Source organism: Lepisma saccharinum, chromosome 22, assembly GCF_977018435.1.
Source record: "Lepisma saccharinum chromosome 22, izLepSacc3.1, whole genome shotgun sequence".
Taxonomy (NCBI): Eukaryota; Metazoa; Arthropoda; class Insecta; order Zygentoma; family Lepismatidae; genus Lepisma; species Lepisma saccharinum.
In genome coordinates, this window is record NC_139250.1 from 50359546 (window position 1) to 50379589 (window position 20044).

The following is a 20044-nucleotide window of genomic DNA, read 5'->3' on the forward strand; positions in this document are numbered from 1 at the left end:
TTCCAAATGCCAAAACAGTCGTCCACATATCTGCAAAACAGAACCATTTTGTCACCTCCCTTTTCTATCACTTTCTTTTCCCATTCATTCATAACCAATTCAGCCAATGCTGGGCTTAGACTGGAACCTATATTTAGTCCTTCACTCATTAACATTATTTTATCTCCCATTATACTGTAACCGTTATTCCAAATGGTTTCCAGCGCCTTCACTACCCTTTCACTATCCCATTCTCCTATAATTTCTTGTCCCATTCTCTTTTTAATAATGTCCAAAACGTGTCCCCTCTTGATGCTCGGGAACATACTTTTCACGTCTAAGCTAAACATTGTCGTCTTCATCTCATTTAACTTAAGTCCTTTTATGAGGTCTACTACTTGTTCACTGTTCTTAACTGCTCTGCTTTCTTGCTGTGTTACTAACACTTCAATAACTTTCTTTAATTTCTTTTCTAAGGGTTCCAAAATATTGTTTCTGCAGTTCATTACTGGTCTTAACTTTATCTCCTCTTTCTGTATCTTTGGAAAGCCTTTCAAACTTGGTAGTCTTCCTGTCTCCTTTATGCATTTCTTGAATCCACTCCTCCTACAGTCTTTAATGATTCTTTCTTTTATAGTTTGTTCTTCACCTGTTCCACAAATCTCCTCATATCCATTTTCTTTTAGGTCATCAAACTTCCTCTCGTACCATTCTCTTTCCATCACCACAATTGCTCCACCTTTATCTGCCTGCTCTATCACCACATCATTTCTTGTTTTGATTTTCTTCATCCCTTCCCTTTCTTTTTGACTCAAATTATCTACTTTTCCTTGTTTTCCCATTTCTTTCTTTAGTATGGCTGCTGTTCTTCTTCTAATCTTGTCTCTTTCTGGTTCTTCTTTTATATGGAGCACTGCTTTTTCAATGTCATATATAACTTCCTCATAATCTACATTTCTTTCTTTAACTTAAACTTTAAAGAAAAGAAGAACCAGAAAGAGACAAGATTAGAAGAAGAACAGCAGCCATACTAAAGAAAGAAATGGGAAAACAAGGAAAAGTAGATAATTTGAGTCAAAAAGAAAGGGAAGGGATGAAGAAAATCAAAACAAGAAATGATGTGGTGATAGAGCAGGCAGATAAAGGTGGAGCAATTGTGGTGATGGAAAGAGAATGGTACGAGAGGAAGTTTGATGACCTAAAAGAAAATGGATATGAGGAGATTTGTGGAACAGGTGAAGAACAAACTATAAAAGAAAGAATCATTAAAGACTGTAGGAGGAGTGGATTCAAGAAATGCATAAAGGAGACAGGAAGACTACCAAGTTTGAAAGGCTTTCCAAAGATACAGAAAGAGGAGATAAAGTTAAGACCAGTAATGAACTGCAGAAACAATATTTTGGAACCCTTAGAAAAGAAATTAAAGAAAGTTATTGAAGTGTTAGTAACACAGCAAGAAAGCAGAGCAGTTAAGAACAGTGAACAAGTAGTAGACCTCATAAAAGGACTTAAGTTAAATGAGATGAAGACGACAATGTTTAGCTTAGACGTGAAAAGTATGTTCCCGAGCATCAAGAGGGGACACGTTTTGGACATTATTAAAAAGAGAATGGGACAAGAAATTATAGGAGAATGGGATAGTGAAAGGGTAGTGAAGGCGCTGGAAACCATTTGGAATAACGGTTACAGTATAATGGGAGATAAAATAATGTTAATGAGTGAAGGACTAAATATAGGTTCCAGTCTAAGCCCAGCATTGGCTGAATTGGTTATGAATGAATGGGAAAAGAAAGTGATAGAAAAGGGAGGTGACAAAATGGTTCTGTTTTGCAGATATGTGGACGACTGTTTTGGCATTTGGAAGGGAACGAAGAGGCAGCTTGACATTTTTGCCAAAGAAATTCAAGATGAAGAAAGAGGGATATTATTGGAACTTGAAATAGAAGAAGAAGACAAGTTAAGCTATCTAGATATATTGATGAAAAGGGAAAGAGGACAAGAAATTGAAACCGCTTGGCATCAGAAGAAGTGTGCAGCAGGGGTATTCTGCCACAAAAGAAGTGATGTAAGTGAGGTGACAAAAATAAATTTTATAAAGAATATGGAGGACAGAATCAAGAAAATATGCATGAAAGAATGTGAAAAAGAAGGCAAAATAAATAGCCTATGGAAACAGCTGGAAAAGAATGGCTATGAGAAGCAGGATAGACTGGACATAAACAGAAGAAGTAAGAAAACGGGCAGGGGAGAATTAGAAGAGAAAGAAAAAGAGGAGAGAAGGTTTGGAATAAGGAGTATGGGGAAGACCACAGAAAAGATATGCAAAGTGCTTAGAAAAGCAGGAATTAAAACTTACAGGAAGGGAGGGAGAAGCATCTTAGGAATAGCGAGGAATGCTAACAAGAAAAAGGAAAACAGAGAAGAGGAAGAAGAAGGGATTATCTACGAAGTAAAATGTAAAGAATGTCAGAGTGTGTACATAGGAGAAACGAAAAAAAGGCTGAAAGACAGGTTGAAACAACATAGGGATGATGTACGACTTAAGAGAGAGAGAAATGCAATATTTAAACACACGAGAGAAACAGGACATGACATAGAGTGGGATGAGGCTAAGCAGATAGGAAGGGAGAAGAGAATGCTAGTGAGAAAATGGAAGGAAGCCAAGGAAATAGAGAAGAAAGGCGAAGAAGACACAATGAACTGGAATGGGGGACTGAAGTTAAACAAAGAATGGAAGAAGATGTTGGAAAGAGTGGAAAGGACAAGAGAAAAAGAGGAGAGGAAAAGGAAGAAAAATGAAGGGAAAAGAGCGTGAGATTAAAAAGTCCAACCACATTCTATATGGAAGTAATTGTGTTTAGCCTTTTAGGTGAAAGTAAAGTTGGAAAGTGAAAGTCATCTGCTAGAAAGTTCCTATCAACTTTCTAAATAGTCTGGAGGGAGTAATGTTTGTGTATATATATTACCCTTCTCGTTGTATCTGGTTACTTTTGTACTTGATACAGAGTCTGAAGAAGACCTTGCTAGAAGGTTGAAACGTTACGTTAGTTTATGTTTTATAATAAAATAAATTACTGCCTTGGTCAGCATATTTAGTTTTTCATAATCATGGAAACAAGGCTTAATGGAGTTATAATTCCGTGCGTCCATTTCCTTGCAAGGCCGACAGATCGCAGAAGTGTGGCGGCCGGCGCCAGCGGAGATGCCGACATTTTCGACCAGTAACGTCCCGCTTAAGTTTACACTCGAATGCTTCTTGTTTCCTCGGAATTGTTTAGAGGTTTTGAATGTTCAACACTGCAGACTAAGCCGCTAAATGTCAATGGTTTTTATGAGCATTGTTTGCAATCTGAAAGCTCCGAGCTAGAGTTGTTCTTTCCATTGCGACTACAGGTGTCCTGGCTGGTCGCACACTACTTCTTCGTGTAATTGCAGTATGTGTGTGTTGTCTATAAGTGAGGCGATTGATATGCCAGCCGCAAAGTTCACGTTAAAACAAATAAGTTTTTTATGTATGACCCTTACGTATGCGATTATTATTTGTGGGGAAACTTAAAAAATAGAGCCTATCGAAATAACCCTCATAGTATCGACGAACTAAAATACAATATAAGGGCAGAACTTAGAAGAATTACGAAAGAAGAACTTTGCGTGTGAATCAAAATTTCAACTAAGAAAACCAGGAATGTGTGAATGTAGGTGGACATCACTTTGAACCACCATTATAACACAGGTTCATGCTAGTTTTGCAATATACATATAAATACCTGCATGCTAAAGATATGTCCATAAAAATAAACGGGTCGTTACTGGTCAAAAATTTCGGCATCTCCGCTAGCACCGCCCGCTACACTTCTCCCGATCTCTCAGCCTCGCTAGGAATTGGACGCACGGTATATATTTTTATTATGTTTGTATGTTTTCGTTTGTCGGAGAATTTGGTTTAGACTTCCAGAGTACAAGAATGTGCTGGTCTTCACTAGTGTAAGTGCGCGTGGAGCAGGCGCCATCTTTAACATGACAAAAGTGGCACATTCAAGCTCATTTGATCAGTGTGGCAGTTTAACGTATTTTGGTAAGTGTAACGATTTATGGCAAGTTAATTCACATAAATCTTACAACTTCCAACTTCATGGTTGGAAATGGCTACGCTCAAAATACGCGATATACAATCGCTTATTATTTAATTCATACGATTTCACGACAGATGGCTCTACTAGTCACTTGCAAGTTATCAATCGTAAAATCACGCCCCCTGGTTCAACGGAAGTGAAAGTGTGCAGACATGTGTGTGGAGAGCACTTAGTCGTGTATTGCGTTTGGTACCACCAACAACTTTCTACTCTACTCCGCAGAATGTCGTCGTCGGTAACGAAGTTTGAACTTTGATTGTCTGACTTGTAAATCGTAATACGCGATGAAATTGCCGAGCTTCATTAAGTCTAATTCGAGAAACTTTGTTGTAAAATTTGCAAGTATTACTTTGTAAATATGGTACCTAGTAGGTGAAATGGACGCGTGAGTTTGAAAAAAATGCCATTTGACAAACTGCTATTGGAAGTCATATTGGATATCGAGAAACACGTACTACTTCGGAATTCCAACCGAGGCGTGCACTCATCAATGTGGATTTGACTGCCATTAATTGAAGGAAGTCGTGTCCCTTTTCCAGGACTGAGAAAGTTGCCACAATCAAAACAAGGTAGGCAAAAGTGGATTTTGTTGTATTTTTTGTGATGAATAGTAGTGCGACGAAAAAACCTGATTTTCTTATTTGACTACGAATTGTGTGAATTGCTTACGAAGCGCGTCATGTTGCAAAAATAAATCTTTCGTTACTCGAGTTGGTAAAAGCTCACAAAATTGCTAATCTGAATACCGCTCATCGTAAAGGTAAATGGTTCATCACGAGACCGTGATATACGTCACCCAGTTTAAACGTGTGGACAAAAAAGTTAAAAATGATAATATGAAACACGCGAGTGCAAAACTGCTTACTGTTTGATGTTTGGCAATGCCCTCACATTTCCTTTTTTGCTAAGAAAAGCCTTTGCTTGGCATTTGTAAAGTACGTCGAAAATCCGTACTTGAGGTAATCGTGACAAGACTTAGTCAACGCCATTTAGTCCCCCCCCCCCACCCACTACTTTCTTTTTCTTGGTAATAAGATTTGATTAAAATTATTGTCGAACTGCACAAGGCAATAAATTACGTTGTTTGGGAATGAGCATCTAGGGAGAAACATTCTTCCTCGTACAAAAGATTTTTGTAAATTCTTTGCGCCGTCATTTCAAATGTGACTGTCCACAGTTTTGTGAATCTATAATAATAATAATTGGTGGTTATTGTTACTAAATGTGTAAGAAACGTTTTTGATTGAGCAATGTAAATTCAAGAAGGTTAAGCTTGGATAGAAACGGGAATTGAATAAAATTGTAAGTTTTTTTGCACATGAATTGAGGTGTTATTCTTCTTAATGAAATCGTCTTGTTGAATAATTGATTAATATTGTGAGTTGGAAAACATATGCATTATTGATAAATGCGGTGAAAATTCTTATTGCACAAATTGTGTGGATGTTGCGATTTTATGCGTATTTAAAAGGTTCATAACTTTGTACTTGACTTAAATTTTACGGGAATGTTACTTGAAAACAAATATTTAATTGGTTAATGTAGTTATTGACTTAACCTTGTTTATGCTGTTACAAAGGGAGGGGTTAACCTCAAATTTATTGTTGATTGTTCAACGCCAAAAAAAAAAGTTGCATTGTTATTAAAATTGTTAAAATTGGACAGTTGCCTATTTCTTGACATAATTAACGCTAGTTACCTTCCCAATTCTCCATGCGGTTAAGACGCATGTACGCAAGAATATATCAGGTATCGTAGTTAGTGATATTTGTAGAATAGCGAAAGTAGTATAGTGATATTGGAGTGTCATAAGCTATTTTTGGTTACGGTGTGTGACGCATTTTTGGAAACTGAATAGTTGTACTATTTATGTTATTACATTACTCGATCTTACGAATACTCCTTTGGTCAAATTTGTATTTTGTCGACCATTCGCTGACCCCCCCCCCCCTCTATAATTGTTTACAATCCGGAAGACAAAGGATACTGAAGTTCATAGTAACTTGAGGTGTTGCGAACAACGCAACATTAACCTCCACCCGTTTGATTTTGTGACGTTTACCGAGGAGCTTATAAAATTGGATCCCGGCCTTAAGGTAAATATTATAACGATTAGGCCCAGTCGCAATTAAACTAAAGAAAAAGCACCCGGCGAACTTTCACGTTACATAAGTGACGGTAGATACCTCATGTATAGCTGTATAGAGCCCGTCATGTAATTTTCCTCGAACTTCTAATGTTTTTCTTTGATTCTTCCTCATTGTTTTCGCCCACCCAAATAGACTACTAGAGGATCTTTCAAGTTACGTCAATCAACATGCCAACGCCATTATTTATATTGAAATAAGGAAGTGCATGCATAGAGAGAGAGAGAGAGAGAGAGAGAGAGAGAGATAGAAAATACACAAACAGCGAAAGGATGAGCGATGAAGCACATACTTAGAGAGAAATAACACAAAGAGAGAGCGAGAGATGATGATGAGAAGGATTGCCAGGAGAAAGAGAGAGAGAGAAGCTGAATCAAGAAAGTACGAACGGAAAGATGTACTGGTAAAGTAAAGTGGAAATGACTGACACACATTAAAAATATTGTACTGCGCACCTTTATTTTGTTATTATTAGTAGATTATGCTATTGATTTTTCGTATTTTCTTTCCTCGTTGGCAAGCCCATAACTTTTTTTTCTCTTCGTTTTTCTCAGTCGACCGTTTCTTGTCTTTTTCTTTGTCGACCCAGAAGACAGAGAGGCCGTACGGCTACCACAACTCCTACATTCCAGCGACACCCCAGAATCCAGTATAACCAAACCCCCATATAATTAACTAAACTTTACATTGTCATAATTTTGTTCAAATAATTAATAATCGGATCCTCTATCCATTGCATAGGCGTGATGAGTTATTATACATGGAATAATAGAGTGCAATAGCTTCAACATAGATTTTGTACAGGAACAGTTAGGGTTAAATAAGGACACGAGTTGGCAGTTGTGTGTGTGGTGAAAAGAGGGGTCTCCAAAAAGTGACTTTTTTTCTTCTTTTTGTGCAAAATGTTAAATGGAACCATGAAGGACGGGTGACCATTGGTCCAAGGGACGACAGAGGAGCCAAAGGGCGATAAAACTGACGAACTGATTGGTTATATCTTCCCCTTGTTTAAGAAAATTGTGTTGGAAGATAAAAACGTGCATTTTCCAAGAGAGTGTGTTTTTAGATCTGACGAGAGGAGGATTGTGAAATTGTGTTAAGTGAGGGAAGGAGAAGAACTTTCGTTGTCCTTTGTGTCTTGTGGTGAAGTGGATAAAACACGAGTAGAGTGGATGGGAGGACTCATCTTCCATTGAGTTGTGCTACGCCGAGGGGAGATAGCTGATCCAGACAAGTAAGTGAAGCCCGACTGCAGTAGTGCCAGTGGCACTTCTTACTATCGCCCCGCGTCTCCTAGACCCTCACGGACAGAGGAAATGTGAAACTAAGCGTGTGGACCTCCAATTGATCTCGTTGAATCTGGAACGTGCACGAACCGAACTAAATTCAAAATTTCAAATAGCTATTTCATTTTTTTTTTGGCCAATGGGGTTTTATTTTATGTAAACAAATGGGTGGGAGAGTTGTACCTTTTATTTTTTTTATTTTTTGTTCATTTCATTATATAGAATAGATTATCGTATGAATTGACAGCTATTTATTTTCATCATTTTTTCTAAGAATAGTAATAGCGTATCAATCCATAAGATTGTATGTTTATTTTATTAAGTCTCTCTGAACGCTTCATGTTGACCAGGGCATTCACTTGTTTTTCTCAGCTGTCTCAAGCCTCTTAGGCATGTTTACAATGCATTGTGTTGTGCCATGCAAACCTCCTGAGCATTCAGGAACAGGTAACACTTCTGGTTTTAGAGTCAGCGGTTTGCGTAGCAATTATAATAAACACGATTCGGCGATTCGGCATCGAGGAAGAGCTCGATGGCCAGAGAATATAGAGGTGAGACAAGCTGGGAGGTGACTGGACTTTGGGCATTGAGTTGGGAGAGAGAAGGTGGTCAGCAAGGCAGTAGGTGAAGAGTAGAACGACGCTCTGGTCGACAAATAGGAGAGAAGGTTACAGAGGACTTCGCTATTTTCATTCAGCTAAAGACTTCAGATAGACAGGTAATTATCCTACACCCAGCCATGATACAGGTTCAACGGTTCGCAAAACCCAACGAGTGACCATTGTCTTTTCAGTAGTTTAATTCCTTTGTGTAATTTGTACCTTTCGCATGCCAAGCGATAACTCGTCATGTCAATGACGAGTGGTCTCATTAAGAGGATGAATGATGAGTAGTTTACATCACCCCATCAATTAACTGGTTAACCTGCTAGATACTCTTAAGATCCCACGAACTTTAAGGTTCGTTACGATAGTAAATGGCAGCTACCCTTTCCCAGTGCCTGGTTGGAGTGGCAGCGGAGAAGAATGAACCCTGGGAGTCTCATGCTCTGAATATTCTTAACCCTTCGCTACCGCTCTGCCCAGAACAGATGGCGCCCACCTATGGCGCGTATTAATCAGTTAAGATTAATTGAAAGAATCCAAGATATACGTATGCTTAAATTTTTTAAATGCCACTGTTGTGTAAAGTAAAGTTTTGTAAGGGAAAAGGGAAATTCTCTGGAAGCTGTCTGAAGTTTAAACTATGGTCGACCCGATCGTCGATGCAAAGGATCGAGGGTGCTTTTGTTTGCTTAAAAATTTAGGAGGCAACACTGTAAGGGAGAGCAGCTTTGCTTTATGACCAGTCCACCCCCTCCCCTTTCTCTAAACCCTCCGTTCAGGGCCTCTCTTTCCCCTGGTTCCGCGGGTAAATTCACGTACAAGTATATTCTTACATAAATTATTGTTTAATTTAATAAATTGTAAACTCGAAGCCTGCTATACTAACACTCCTTCTGTCTATTGAAAGCGAATGTTGCGTGCATGCGGAAATAACACAGAAAAAAAAGCGGATGGAAGCAATTTAAAATCAGTGGAGCAAGGTTAGTATTACGAGAGCGTAAAAACATGTGCTTTCATTCAACTTCGAAAAATAAGAATAAATGTGTGCATACAGAACACATATGCTTTCTTTTCACAGTTGTAAAATCATATAAATTGTACATGAAGTAAGTTACGGGAAGGCTCTCTTTTTTATGTCTGTGTATATGTTGTACAATTAGGTACAAGTTGTTGTACAATTATTTTCCCCAGTTGTCCAGTTGGAGTTGGGGGCATAACACTGGTACTATTTGTAATCACAGTGCTTACTCATGTATTTTGTTTAATATTTTATTTCAAATTCACTGTCAGAAACTAGTGTTGCCAGTTCCTGGATGTAGGTTTACCTACTCTGTTGGTTGTCACTGTCAAGCTTCCAGTATTCGTACAGCATAAAAAGCTATAACCCCCCTCTCAAAATATATACATTGTATACACCAAGATGCTCAATAGCCTAGCAACACATCATGAAAAAACATGTCAAGAGAACCCAATGGGTTTATAAGTCAGTGCTGCCAACTCCTATTTGTAGGGTTAGCTTAGCTAGTGAAAAATCATATAGTGGAATTTTTGTAGAGTGGGTAGGCAACACCGACGAGCATCAAATGATGATTTCAAGCCTCAAATAATAATTTCGAGCCTCAAAAAAAAAACATCCAATAGAGTTGCCAAATATAAAAAAAAACAATAGACCCCCTCATAAAAAGCTACAGTAAGCCCACAGTGTCGCCAACACTAGGCCCCCAACAGTATTGCCAGACATAAAAAATACATGGACCCCTCAGACCCTTTGATAAAAATTTACAGTGAAAAAACCCAGTAGGTTAACAACACTGTCAAAAAATCTACGGTAGTGTTGCCAGATGTAAACAGAGGGCAATAAACCCCCCTCATAAAAAGCTACAGTAAAAACCCGCAGTGTCGCCAACACTAGGCCCCCAACAGTGTTGCCAAACATAAAAAATACATGAACCTCTCAGGTCCTTTGATGAAAATTTACAGTGAAAAACCCAGTAGGTTAACAACACTGTCAAAAAATCTACGGTAGTGTTGCCAGATGTAAACAGAGGGCAATAAACCCCCTACATTTCAGCCACATCATTTTGCGAGTTCTAAAATTCACAAGTTAATGCATCGCATCGCATCATTGTTACCTATGCTGTTAACTGGCGTCACTAAAAAAAAAAACAGGAAGTATAACTTCCGTCGTCCCAAAGCCTACGGCAGATGGCAATCTGTGACGCACGCGATGACTATCAGAGCTATGAAATAAATAACCAGAAAATTCATTGTATTTTTTCTCTGCCACCAAGCATACGTATTTGCTGAATTTGTGTCATTGTGTCAACGTTGATAGTATATGCAGAGAGAGGGAACAAAATTGTCGTTTTTCTAGATATCCACAGGCAAAAATATAATTTTCGTTCCCCCGAGAGAGAAAAAGGTTTACAAAAATCGCGATATACAAACATTGTCGGAGTTGGAAAATTACGATATGGCGCATTCGCTCATTACTGTTCCCAGCTATAAGTTTTTCTCTCTCTCTAGCCCTTGCCAACTAAAAAAAAAGTGTAGGTAGGAGTTGGTAACACTGCGAGAAAATAGAAATCATGCCTTACAAGAAAAAAAAACCATTAAGGCGATTTTTACTTGATGACATTGAACCCGTGCAGTGTTCCCACCCATCCATCTCTCTCTTTTACGGCAGTGCCGGCTCTCCCTGTTTAGTATATGTATGTTGGTAAAAATTGCTTTATGCACTGTAAGGTAAGCCTCAAGCAAAATTGCCAGCTCCTTGCTTTAGGCTAGGTTAGACCAAGAGAAAAAAAAAAAGCTGTAGGTGGGCTGTCGGCTGTTTAACTCTTCCCTCTCTCTCTCCTCTCTCTTTTTTTTTGTAAAAAATTATGGCAAAAATACCAGTAGGTTGGCAACCTTGCTTTATGCACTGTAAGGCAAGTCTTAAGTAAAATTGCCAGCTCCTTGCTTTAGGCTAGGTTAGACCTGGTTAGGTTAGGTTAGGTTAGGTTAGGGTGGGTTAGGTTAGGTTAGGTTAGGTTAGGTTAGGTTGGGTGTTGGCAGCTGTCGGTTGTTTAACTCTTCCCTCTCTCTCTCTCTCTCCTCTCTCTCTCCTCTCTCCTCTCTCTCTCCTCTCTCTCTCTCCTCTCTCTTTTTTGTAAAAAACTATGGCAAAAATACCAGTAGGTTGGCAACTTTGCTTTATGCACTGTAAGGCAAGCCTCAAGCAAGATTGCCAGCTCCTTGCTTTATGCACTGTAAAACAAGTCTCAAGCAAGGTTGCCAGCTTCTTGCGTTAGGCTAGGTTAGACCCAAAAAAAAACCTTGGTGATTTTTTCGAGTAAAATATTGGCAACACTGCGAGAAAATAAAGCTCATGCCTTACAAAAACAAACCATTAAGGCAAACCTCAAGCAAGGTTGCCAGCTCCTTGCTTTAGGCTACGTTAGACCAAAAAAAACCTTGGTGATTTTTTCGAGTAAGCAGCTGGCAACACTGCGAGAAAATGAGGCTCATGCCTTACGAGAGAAAACCATTAAGGCGAGCCTCACCGAGCCTCATTTTCGGTTCCAGAACCGGCTTAATTGGACTACTTGTGTGGAAGCCCCATTCGTGGTAGAGGAGAACAGCGATGTGTGCAGAGAGCTGTGCAATTTAAGCGTAGCGGCAGATTTAAATATCCTGGACAAAAGTTTCAGCCATAATGATATTCGCCCGGCGGGAAATAGGCAGCCAATCTCGAAGGAACGCCAGGATTGCGCTACCCTGGAAGATATGCAACAGCACGTGCAGCTTGCCGACGGTTTGACAAATGTGCAGAAAACAAAGTTGAAGGAACTCCTCTGTCGGCACATGGACGTTTTCAGTGAAGAACCTGGACTAGTTGCAGGATATGAGCACTCAATTGCCATGACCAGCGAAGAGCCGTTCGCACAAAAGATCTACCCAATACCAATAAAAGTGAGAGATCAAGTTAGGCCACAGATACAGAATATGTTGAAATGGGGTATAATACGTCTGAGTGACACGCCTTACATGTGGGGACCAAACCAAGAAAAGGCCTGGCTTGCAATTAAAGAGGCGTTCATGAAGAGCGTAATGCTCAAGCACCCGGTGAAGGAAGCCCCATTTTTCCTCTAGAGTGACGCCTCGGGGAAAAGCATTGCTGCTATTGTATCAAAGGGACAGTGAGGGGATTTGAATGTATAAGACTTAATTAAAATAGTGTCATAGATAATTGAAATCAATCATATTTTATGTTCGTTTTATAATATTTGTAAGTAATGTCGATGTCACATTTATATTTTGTTTTAGAAAGGAAATGTTGCACAAGTTGAAATAAGTAATAATTTGTATTCATGTTAGTCTTGTAAGAAAATTAATATAAATATTGTATGTAATCGTTCATTGGATAATATAACCAGCATAATTAACTATATTGATAGGTCATAGCGAGCAGCGCAGCACATAGAAATAGTATAGTTTTGTTACCTGATGCTGTATAAGTACATAATCATTGTAAATTTTCAAACATAATGTTTCTATTGTCGTTTTACGTAACATCTCATTTCACATAAGCGCGTACTACTTCCATGCGAACCCACGTCCTTCTACGTATGCTCGCATGGGGGGACATCTGTACTGCGCACCTTTATTTTGTTATTATTAGTAGATTATGCTATTGATTTTTCGTATTTTCTTTCCTCGTTGGCAAGCCCATAACTTTGTTTTCTCTTCGTTTTTCTCAGTCGACCGTTTCTTGTCTTTTTCTTTGTCGACCCAGAAAACAGAGAGGCCGTACGGCTACCACAACTCCTACATTCCAGCGACACCCCAGAATCCAGTATAACCAAACCCCCATATAATTAACTAAACTTTACATTGTCATAATTTTATTCAAATAATTAATAATCGGATCCTCTATCCATTGCATAGGCGTGATGAGTTTTTATACATGGAATAATAGAGTGCAATAGCTTCAACATAGATTTTGTACAGGAACAGTTAGGTGTAAATAAGGACACGAGTTGGCAGTTGTGTGTGTGGTGAAAAGAGGGGTCTCCAAGAAGTGACTTTTTTTTCTTCTTTTTGTGCAAAATGTTAAATGGAACCATGAAGGACGGGTGACCATTGGTCCAAGGGACGACAGAGGAGCCAAAGGGCGATAAAACTGACGAACTGATTGGCTATCTCTTCCCCTTGTTTAAGAAAATTGTGTTGGAAGATAAAAACGTGCGTTTTCCAAGAGAGTGTGTTTTTAGATCTGACGAGAGGAGGATTGTGAAATTGTGTTAAGTGAGGGAAGGAGAAGAACTTTCGTTGTCCTTTGTGTCTTGTGGTGAAGTGGATAAAACACGAGTAGAGTGGATGGGAGGACTCATCTTCCATTGAGTTGTGCTACGCCGAGGGGAGATAGCTGATCCAGACAAGTAAGTGAAGCCCGACTGCAGTAGTGCCAGTGGCACTTCTTACTATCGCCCCGCGTCTCCTAGACCCTCACGGACAGAGGAAATGTGAAACTAAGCGTGTGGACCTCCAATTGATCTCGTTGAATCTGGAACGTGCACGAACCGAACTAAATTCAAAATTTCAAATAGCTATTTCATTTTTTTTTTGGCCAATGGGGTTTTATTTTATGTAAACAAATGGGTGGGAGAGTTGTACCTTTTATTTTTTTTATTTTTTGTTCATTTCATTATATAGAATAGATTATCGTATGAATTGACAGCTATTTATTTTCATCATTTTTTCTAAGAATAGTAATAGTAAATGGCAGCTACCCTTTCCCAGTGCCTGCTTGGAGTGGCAGCGGAGAAGAATGAACCCTGGGAGTCTCATGCTCTGAATATTCTTAACCCTTCGCTACCGCTCTGCCCAGAACAATATAAATAAAGAAAAGTGAAAATGCAAAACGAAAACCCGAGAGAGAGAAAGGGAAATGAAGAGAAGCTGAGAGGAAGAAAACTAAAAAACAGACAAAAATTCATAAGGTAAAGTGAAGAAAAAATTTATAAGACAAAGAAAAGCAAAAATTGTGATCAAGATAAATTAGAATGTTAAATATAAGAAAATGAATATCGTATTCAGAGAAGAAGACAGAAATAGAAAAGGAGAAATGAAGAATCATTTGAATACACAATCAGAGTTCACCTGAGTATTTCTTCCACCATTGAACACACACAAACGAATTTCCATAGCCATACCGTCGAGGTTATAATGAAAAACGTATTACAGAAAACCAGATACATAAGTCAGCTACTTAGAAAAGAAATTTTTAATGAAGAGGAAATCAAAAGTATATCTAATTTAGGTTACCTTTCCTCTCTCTAAGATATCAAAGGATCTAATGGTTAAATTATATTTTTAAAAGAGCAATTTCACCTGCAGTTCGGTAATGGCTTATACTGTGGTCTGTTGCACTAAACGAGAATCGTAACGAGTGTGTGGAGACAGGAATATGATACTAACAAACTAACTAAGTAACTCCCTAGCCTTCTTAAACCCGAAGGTTCATGGCTGCAGCAACACAGGCCTTCCATCTTTCCCTATCTTGAGCAAGTTCTATATACTCTTTTCCATCCCTACCGATTTCCCTTAGGTCCATCTCAACGTTGTCCCTCCATCTTCGACTTGGCCTTCCAACAGGTCTCTTACCATCAGGTTTCCCAACAAGAATCCTGTTTTTCAAGTAATCTCTTTTTTTACTTGTAAACGTGCGGTTAACTTCTCGCTTTATTCTATTATAATTGTTTAGATTTGTATTATCAGAGTTATTTAACCATCTAAGTCTATGATACGGAACTACATAATCTATGTTCGACCCCTGATATTATTAGAATAATTATATTCCAAAGATTTCGGTGATCTGGCACACATGTGAGAAAATACACGTTTCTTGTTGGGTTGTAAGAGACCAATGGGATGGACAAGACGAAAATTGAATAACTATATAAAGAAAGATCTTAAATAAATTGTAGTGTATTGAACATTGGTATTCCCAGGACAGATGGAAGGCTTAGTTGTGACTGCAAATATATTCGGGTTTATGAATACTACAGAGTGAGTTACGTAAGAAATTATGCAGGATACATTATGCTTCACCATGCATATCTGTTGTGAAATTGATAGTGTGTTTGAAGATAATTATCAAGAAATGCTTAACATTCGAAGTATATTATTTTTTATTAAATGGAGTATTACACTTAGGTCCATAATTAAAGAATCATGAGATATTAGATGCAGACAGCTAGGGTGCCCCAATTTGGTTCACATATGAGAGATACAACTGAAAACAATAAGAAAACGCAAGGAACCAACAATCGTGGAGGAAAGCTATTGGAAAAATGAAAAAAAAAGAAGAAATGTAGAACCACACGGTGATTGGTACGGAAAATCAAATTTGAATGCTCCACAGAAATGTCAATAGCGAGTATGGTGTTCCCTGACAGCAATACAAGACAAGGATGTGGCATACTGCACTGAGAAATAGCGTCCCACGCCTTCGACAATGCTGTACGCAGCTGTGGAGGGAGCGAGAAGAGGATTCCATCCTGTAATGCGTTGTCTGAGCATATCCCACGCATGTTCTGTTGGATTCATATCGGGTGAAAACGTTGGACAATCTATACGCCGGATATCCTCTGATTCCAGGAACTCACTGACAAGGTCCGCTCTATGGGGACGTACATTATCGTCCATTAAGAGGCACGTATTCTTTGATAATCACATCCCTGTATATTTAGCCAGTGACAGAATCCCTAGATGTGGAGAGGTGAACAAGAGCCCCTTATAATGCCCGCCCACTCAAGGATCCCAGCATCTCCGAAATCATTATTTAATTGATGTTCTCCTGGTTATGTCGACACCATGAGGTATGTGTACATATGGTAGTCACATGGAAGTCGTAATAACGAGGAGAACATCATTGGACGTAACCATGCTTACATAATCAAAATTATGGTTTTGGCGCTACCCAAGGAGGACACACTGGTTTGGCTCCCTGCCAAGGGCGGAGCCCCGTGAAGACGCCCCTGTAGGATTTATCCGCGTCATAGTCGTCGCAATTCTGCGACAGTGACAGAAAAGCGACAACAAAACTAAAAAAATTAAATCGTGCTATTATGAAGTACAGTATGTTCAAGAAATATTATCCTAGTTTTAAATTGTTATAACTTCTTATAGAATACGTGAACAGTGTTCATTCAGTGTTCATTCATGACTTGAATGTTTGAAATTTTGTTGGTGTTCATTAGTTCTCCGCTTTCCAGGTTGGCGGCGCTGGCGTAGCGAAGGAATAGAATAGGCGAGATGGCGAGCTCTGAGTAGAAGTCCTACTGTGTTCTGAACAGTGTGACAGTGTGGTCTATTTTACGAAGACGTCTACAAATGCATCCAAACCGGTTACAGCGTTTACAAGTTTTGCTTCCTATCGACCTTGGTAAACGTTTTGAATTCCCAAATGAAGTGTTGCAGCATGAGGATGAGAATGAATTTTTCATCGAATTGTTTTCAGTGATAAATGCACATTTCATGTTTCGGGATATATTAACACACACAGTGTTCGAATTTGGGGACCGAAAATCCTCACGAGTTCGTGCAATGTGAACGAGACTCACCTAAACTCAACGTGTTCTGTGCAGTGTCTAGAAGTCAAGTGTATGGCAGTGGCGATTTCTCTGGGTGTGTAAGTCGTGTGTCAACGGCCAAAGGAAAATGAAATAAAGAAGAAAGTATCTGTACTTTTATAAATTACGATTTTGAGCGTTTTTCTTCAATTGTCAGTCTCGAGCGCCCGCTAGTTTTCGAACGCGGCGCAGCGCGCAGTGGTTGTCAGGCAGGCAGATCGGTCCCGCACTGCCAGGGCGTTGGAGAGGAAATATAACGTCTTACCACTGCCAAAACATAGGATGACCGCGCATGCGCACCCTGCCACCCACCAGCATGGTTACCTTCTCAAGGCGTTGTATTTGTTCCCAACGATTTGGCTTTCATTCGCCCCGCGTTCCGCGTTGTTTTGCTCGTGATTGTTGTGCATTATTTTTTAAACGTGTGGTGTGAAGTGATGTGATTATTTTAGGATGGAGAATAGTGAAAGTGTCGTGTAAGAGTATTTAAATAATTCATTTTCTTCGCTTTCGTATTCAGAGAAGAAACAAGTGATTGACAATGGTCGACCATGTCCGAATCTCACGATGTCAACATGTGTTAAAGGAAAAAGTGGTGCTGGAAAAGGTTTTGAGAGACATTTTCGAAAAAAACTCTATGAAATTTCAGACTCGCTTTGCGGGTGTGATGTGGTGAATAAATTTTAGTGTTGGACATGTTTATTATTCTAGACTAAAAAAGGTGTTGGGAATTATCAAGGGTATGCGGATTTGAATCATCTCAATACTGCAGTGAGAAAACACAGCGAGTCTGAATTGCATCTTTATAGTTTCTTAAAATTTAGTAGTTTTGTTGCCACCCCTACTAGAATTGACGTTCTTTTGGATACTCAACGAAAAGCTGAAATAGAGCTACACAATGAAAAAGTAAAAGAGAACAGGGAAATATTAAAGAGGTTGATTAACGCCGTCTGCTATTTAGCAAAGCAAGAACTGCCATTCCGAGGTCATGAGGAAAATGTAGCATCTGTAATTACATGGAATTCCTTATTGCAAGTGCCGAGTTTGATCCCTCATTAAAAGAACATTTATTAAATTCTACAGTTTTTCGCGGTACTTCGGCAGGCGTTCAAAATGATTTAATACATTCAGTTTCGGATGTTCTGAGAGATGAAATCTACAATGAAATTCAAAACACAGACTTTGTGGCTATCATGGTCGATGAAACATCAGACATTAGCAATCAATCTCAGGTGTCAACAGTGTTACTTTTTTTTCGGCCTCACAGAAAAAAGTCATTGAAAGATTTCTTGGATTTCATGACATGAGCGCCGATGAAACTGCAGGAACTCTTTTCAGTCACGTGACTGAAATAATGGATAAATGTAAGTGTGGGAATAAATTAATTGCCCAGACATACAATGGATATTTTGTAATGAGTGGTCATTTGAATGGTCTTCAAAGTTTTGGAAAATTATCCGAAAGCTTTTTTTTACGCATTGTTATGTTCATGTCATGAACTTGGTGCTGCAACAATCGTTAGAATGTAACACAGAGCTTAAGGTGTTCTTTTGCGGTCTTAAATCACTTAAACCTCATTCTCCAAAGAGGTTACACGAACTTTCTGCTTTCATGTCCAGAAAGCTCCCGTCTTTAGCTCCTACCAGATGAAATTTTACCTCTAGGCTAGTGTGGACAGTCAATGACAACAGAGAAGCACTACTTATGTTTTTTGAACATGTTAGTGAAAGTGGAGACTTCGATCATTTGACTGCAATAACTCCAAGAGGATTTTCTAGCTTCCTGAAGGATTTCGAAAATATATTTTTAAAAAAGGCTTTATCCAACTTGCTTGCCTTTTCAGACGTATTATTCAGTATATTGCAGTCTAAAAATGTTGATATTTTGTATTGCAGTAATAAAATAACTGAATTTCAGCAACAGCTGAAAAAGGAAAGTGAGAATTTCGAAACACTATGGTGCAGTAGAAGAGGAAGAGATTGTTGAAATGAAAAGGAGGCGACTGAACAACGAATCACAGAAAGACCAACGGGGCTACTTGAATAAAAGAGAAAACTTTCCTCACCATCTCGTACATAAATTGCAGTAAATTTATGGCAGTGTGTTTAATTTAACCAAACTGCAGAATGAACTTTATGTTTGGTATGCTTCGACTGAAGCATCAGAGAAAACATCAATTGAGATTGTAAATTATCTACTGGACACGAATCTAGTGGGTGAGTTTACGGAAATATATAAATTAGCAGTGTTGATCGCAACAATTCCTTCCACGACGTCATCTGTCGAGAGATCGTTCTCATCACTGAAGAGGATCCACACATTCTGCCGATCTACTCAAACTCAGAACCGGATGACGAATTTAAGTCTTATCTCCATCCAGAAAGAATTACTTTCTAAGATGCGAGAAGGGTATAAATCCAAATTTTATGAGGCGGTGATCAGCGCATTTCTCTCTAAAGAAAGAAGAATAGACCGGAATTCAAGTAACTATAAGTAATGAGCAGTTGATTTTTCAAAATTTACTTTTTGGAAGGATAAATGAAGGGTAAGGGGGAAAACCGGGATGTGCATATGCATTTTAGCGATTTTTCAATGAACGGGTCATTCTTATGTCCACGGTGTTTTTTTAGGGGTGATAGGTAGGAGTTCCACCAATCCCTCTGGTTGCAAACTCGTGCTTTAAAAATTAATTGTATGGTGAAGTATTGAACATATTAATTTTCTCCTTACCCTTCAAATATATTAATACTTTAAATGAAGTATTTACTTCATTTAAAATAATTTATGTAATTTAATGTTTTTTCTAAATATTTATAAAATTACACCAAAAAGGTACGGAGAAAAATTGTAATATTGGTTCACAGAAATGAGAGGGGGAGGGGTTAACATTCCTTCTTTGCCAACGCCTGGAGTTCAGGGTCAGGAGACGCCACTGGTGTATGGGCTGTTCTTCTTCGCGGAAGAATCTGTGACAGGGATAACCTACCTGGATATGCTTCAAGAATGGTTGTTCCCACAACTTCTAGCAGATCAACCAGTAAACTTTATCTCGCAACAAGATGGTGTTCCCCCTCACTGGCACATTTGTTTGCGGGAATGGTTAAATAGTGTGGATTGGTCGTACTGGAAAGAATGACAGGGCTTGCTTGTTAAGGTCCCCCAGGTCATCTGATCTGACCCCTTGAATACGAACAGCTGTAAATTCAATCACTACAGACATGCTTGTTAGAGTGTGGGAAGTGCTGTCTTATCGTTTGGATGTGTGCTGGGTCACAA

General features: G+C 38.9%; 1 protein-coding gene across 1 annotated transcript in view; it reads right to left on the bottom strand.

Annotated features, from left to right (window-relative positions):
• LOC146004868 (trypsin-like) overlaps positions 1-20044 on the bottom strand; it is a 53354-nt gene that overhangs the window by 32716 nt on the left and 594 nt on the right. The gene's annotated exons all lie outside the window — the stretch shown is intronic.